We start from the raw sequence: 5,575 nt of genomic DNA, 5'->3' as shown, positions 1-5,575 counted from the left end.
TCTTAGAGTCATTTTACCTAGTGCTTCCTTCCAGGCAGACGTCAGTGCCAAGCAGATCCTTGTTGGGGTGGGCAGGCTGCCCAGAAGATCCCCCAGTACAGAATAAAGGCCTGTCCAGCACAGGGTGCCGAGGGGATGGGCAGATGCTGTGCTTGAATGCCCCTCTGCTGATGGGCACCTTGCAAACTCTTGCTGGTGTAAACAAAGTTCTAGAGGATGACATTAACTTTTCACTGAACTGTTTCTCTCAATCAAAGCTGAAACCTTTTCTCTTGTTTTGGTTTTTTTGCTAGCTTTGTTCAGATTTAATTAGGATTCAAGCACAGAGTCAAACACAGGCATAGGAATTAATTTGTCAAACACAGGCATGAAAATGAATTAAACCTTGAAAAAAGTCTATGTTTTGAATGGGTTTTCATGTAGCATTTAGGTACAATGTCAATTTAAATGGTGTAGCTATATTTAAGTGGGAATATGATGAGGAAATGTATATCTCCCTAGAAATTAGATTCTGAGTTTTCAATCTGCCTTTGCCTAAAGTTCAAAATACTGGTAATAATTGAAAAAACTCCTCCCCACCCCCCCCAAAAAAAAAAAAATTAAAAAAAAGGCAAGCTGTAATCACTGATCTGGAATGCAGCTACCTGGCTTGAAGTGAATTATCTTTCACCATGTCACACCTTTGGGGAACTAAATTTGTCTTTTATGATCTTGTCATCTCTGTCTGAAATTTTACTCTACTATTACCAATAGGGCAACCAAGAGATGTCTCTCATCTTTGAAACTCGTGAAATATTTATCAGAAAATGTGTATTTAGATTAGCCTATTCCTGGGTTCTTATAATCCTTGTGAAAATGGTACAAAATCTCTGAATGTAGGATTAGTACTAATGTCTGGTCATTATTTATAGTCTTAAAAATATTTTTTTATCACCAAACTTTCATGTGAAGAACACAATAGAAGTAAAGAAAGTCAATACATAAGATGATAGAACTAGTATAAAGAATGTGAATCCCCAAGCACTGGGTCTGTGAGGGAAACAGATCTTTTTGAAGAGCCAGAGAGAAAGAAAAGTAGGAAGAAAATGTGATTCATGTAGTCCTGTCTGGACTGCAGAATAAGTTTAGAATCTGTGCATAAGAAGTCTGTCCAGAAAACATTTTCTTACATACTACTGACCAAAGTGCCACAATCAATCAGATGCAAAAAACCAAACTGGATAGGTAGAGACGGAATATTTTAAATTAGTGCCCTATGTTATTCTGAGCATCAGCTGAGACATAGCACAATATGGCTTTAATTTGCAGAGAATTTCAGAGGATATTACCTTATTGTTTTAAAAATGTTTTTTCTTTTGTGTATGCAAAAAAAGGACTAAATTGTTATCCGACAAATAATAGCAAAAAGTTGCTAATATAATTGATTCTTGAGAAATATCAATCCAGGAAGCATCTAATGACAAAAGATCCAGACTTTAGCTGTTTAAATTGGGCATTGAAGACTTGGGACCTCATTGTTCCCCATTAATCATATGCTCTAACCTGTTTTCCAACTTGGTAATGTTGTTTTTCTATTTTCCCAGCAAAGAGCAAGTAAGAAAGATTTTATTATATATCTCTTCTTTTAAAGACTGTTTGAAAAACATTTGTGTTTCAGTAGGAAACTTAGGACAGAAGCAAGATTCATCCCTCTTAACTCTTAAGCACTCAGCTGAGGCAGCTGGAGTTGCTTCCAATTGTCCAAGGTTCTGTGAAAGAAATAGGTATCTCCAGAGAGCAAGTCAGTTGACTTAGGATCTCTCTCTCTAGCTCCACTGTTATTATAATGTTTTTAAATGTTACATAATATTTGTGTCTGTTTACATAAATTATCCAAATTGTTCTCTGTAGAGCTGAGTATCAAGCCCTCATTACTGTGAACTGGTCTGAAGCCACAGCCTGGGAAAAACAGAATGAGTGTTGATGACTTTTCAGAATTTTAAAAGGAAACGAGATATGAATTTTTTAAAACAAATATTAGTAAGACTGAAAGTTTTAAAATAAAATATAGAATCTTTAAGTCTGGGAGAAGAATAAAGAGGATTTGTTAACAGCAAAAAATGAAAAATGGAAGAAATAGAAAATCATCTGTGTAGAAAATAGAAGTCAATCTCACTGGCACAAAGATGTGGAGAAATCTGACTTTTTGTTTTCTTTCTTGTTGTAATGAGGAAAAATCTAAGACTAAAATTTAAGTCTCTCATATATAGCAATAAGATTTAGAGATTTTTCATTTCTTTTCCACTTTGTCAGCCCAATCTAAACTCCAGAAAGTCTGGTGAAAATGAGTTGCATTCACATCTTTCAAATCAGTGATAAATGAAAAAAAGTTGTACTTTTTCCTTCTGGAAAAACAAATAGTGTGTTTGGGCATTCTGTTTTTCTTGTTCAGTTTGCTTCCATATATATTTTTGTCAATATTCTGGAAATAATTAAGAGTCCTTGGAATCCTTTGGATGTCAGGTTAAAATCCCTGGGACACCATCTTCCCAGTAAGCAGTGTAAGTAAATTACAGGGCTCAGTATGTGGTTTATGGTTAAAGATTCCCATAAAACAGCCTGCAGCTTCTAGCTTCAGAAACGGTCAGGTTTTTTCTGTGTTGTTTAATTTCACCTTCCAAATCATGGGAAGAGAAATGAAACTATGGCAAAATTACTGTTTTGGTTGTTGGGCTTTTTTTTTTTTTCAGTGTGTGTGTGTGTGTTTTTCTTTTTGTTGTTGTTGTTGTTTGGTTTAGTTTGTTTTTTTGTCTGGTTTGAGTTTTGTGCCTTTGTTGGTTTGGTTAGTTTTTTTTTCCATATCACAATAGATCTTGCTAATCAATTAACTGGCAATGTACAGACATAATTACCTTTTCTGTGTCAATGCTCTGATAAAGCCAGCATGCACAAACACCAGTTTTGCTGACTAGGTCAGCGTGGCAAGCAAGTCACATATCAAGGTACGTCTCTTTTAAAAAATAATTCTTCAAATAAAATAGCAAATAACATAGCTCAGATAGCAAATCTACAGAGTTTTACTGGGGATTATGGAGAGTGAGCAACTTATGTCAGTTGTTATCTATGTTACAAGGTGTTAGTGAACAGAAGGCATGGATGCCTTGTGCAAACAAAGTCATGGATGATGATATAACCATCACCTTTTGTAGGATGTACTGTTGACCTGGGAACCTAAGAAAAGTGAAGGTGTCTTTTCCATACATAAGCAACATATTAAAAGATATGTGGCATAACCTTTCAGGAGCAAGCACTCTTAAAGGGCAAGCATTTTTTTTTTTACACTAATAGTTCACGCAGTCATGTCTTAGTCACAAGATGTGTGAGGATAGACACTGAATGTGAGCTGTTCACTGCTGTAAAGAGAATGAAAAAGAAAACCAAGCAAAGCCCCATGGGACTGCTACTGGCTCTTGGGCTGCTATTGTAGCTCTGCATGAGCATCTGCAGCTTGCTAAGACTAATGAGATGTTAGAGGGGCATCTGCAGATGAGCTCCTGGAAGTTCAATGGAGCTTATTTCATCATGCTTGTTCCTAACCTAACATTTGTGGGTTGGAGTGTTTACACTTTATTTCAGTGTGGCATTTTAACATGATTTCATAAGTAAATGAGTCTTGGGACACCATCATGCCCTGTGTGTTTGAAACTGTTGGCAGATTTAAACAAAATTTGACAGAAAAAAGTTTCAGATGTATCAGGTTTCTGTAAGGTTCATAAAAACTTGATTAGATGGAGGAGGGAGACTTTAGGGCATGATTTACTTGCCTGAGCATGGACTGTACTAATATTTGTGGTATCCTAGAGCCATAACAGAAGGGCCCTCTCTGACTGTATCAGGTATAAGGATATCCCAGAGAGATTAGATGCCTGCATTTTGGCATGCTTTGTGAATTTCCAACACAACTTTCTAAACTGATGCAAAACCAGTATTATAACTCAAATATTATTAAAAACTAGAGAATCTACACCGAACAGACTGCTGCAACTGAAGTGCTGCAACTAGCCAGACTTCTGGTCAGAATTTGCAGCTGCCTAATATTAACATGAAAAGGAAATCCTGCTTCCAGCTTTATGTAGAATTTTAATAAAGAGATTAATAAATTTAAAAATATTCTCTGGTTTAAAAACCAGGATTATCAAATATCACAAAATTTCCCAATTCACAAATATATCTTGGGACTTTCCCATAATAAAAGCTGGCATTTCTTGACTTTCAATTTATTGCACACAACTCTTCATTAAGTTACTTTTTGCTTTTAACTAGCTGAATTTCTTCAATGCAACCTCTTTTTGGATTTGCTGTTTGTTCAGTTTTTGTATGTTTGTTTGTTTGTTATTTACAGGCAGCTTGCTATATTTATATTTTTATTCTGAGTAAAGATTGCCTTGTTTAAGGACTACCTTTTGTAAATTGTTCTTAACACATACCACCACACGTACGAGTAGTGAAGTTTGCTGGGAAGACTTGCAGCATGGATTCATTTGAGAAGAAGGTCAGGTTTTTCCATAGTATGCATCATGAAGATTTTTTATAGACAAGTCTCTCTATTCAAACTTGAATTAAAACCAGCTTGCATAAAGCTGTCCAATACAGGACATTTTAATAAATATTATGGAGGTTTTCCAATTTTTGCAGTATTCTGTAAGATGTGGTGATTTTTAATAAAGAAAAATAAATACTCTAGAGAAAGGTTTAAATGAGAAGATTTGGGGGGGAGGTGAGTTTCTAAGTTAGTATTATTTATAAAATATTTAATAAATGTTTATTACATTATGTGGCTGTTACTGCAACAGTTCTACAGAGACACTCCTGTACCAATTTGTGCCACAGAACAGGGGTTTGATACTGGTTTTCCTCTGATGCCAGAGAACACCTTTGGTGTTGCTACCACCTTCAAGTAAATGCAACAAAATTTTGCTGAAATGCCAGACCCTGAGGAGTCTTGGGGGAATTTCTATTAGAGGAATCTCTATTTTCTTAGTAAATAGATTTTTCTTCAAATCTGATGACTAAATTTTCCTCAATGGAGAAGTTACACCTGGGTTCTCTATTGTGTGTCTTTCTGTATGTAAATATGATTATAAATGCTTTTTTCCTTCTGGGAAATTTAATGTGTTCTGTAGCAGACACGTAGGCTTTAACTAAGTCTTCCACTGTAGTGATTTTTCATGCTTTCTAGAGGTTGCTTTTGTTCTGGTACAAGAAAGGGGATGTTTTCCTTGCATGTTTCAATGTTCATGCAGCTGCTTTTAGGGAAAAGGGGAAAGAATAGGATGTGCCCTACCTGGAATTCAATGAAAAAGCAGGCAAAGATGGGAACCTAAAGCAGACTGATGATGGCGTGACAGATTTAAAAGACACTCTACTCACTTTTTAATCCTTTGAAGTTCCTCAGATATGCAGATTGCATTGGCACCACTCTGACACCACTAAGTTTCAAGAGAGGGATGCTTGCAATTCACATTGCTTTTTGTTTTTGTTCACAGCAAGAAAGCAGACAGAGAGAGCAGAGGGGCACTCTCTCTTGCTTGCAAAC

This window comes from Camarhynchus parvulus, chromosome 4, assembly GCF_901933205.1.
Source record: "Camarhynchus parvulus chromosome 4, STF_HiC, whole genome shotgun sequence".
NCBI lineage: Eukaryota > Metazoa > Chordata > Aves > Passeriformes > Thraupidae > Camarhynchus > Camarhynchus parvulus.
The sequence above is the reverse complement of the archived record's forward strand: the minus strand, read 5'-3'. Positions refer to the sequence as shown.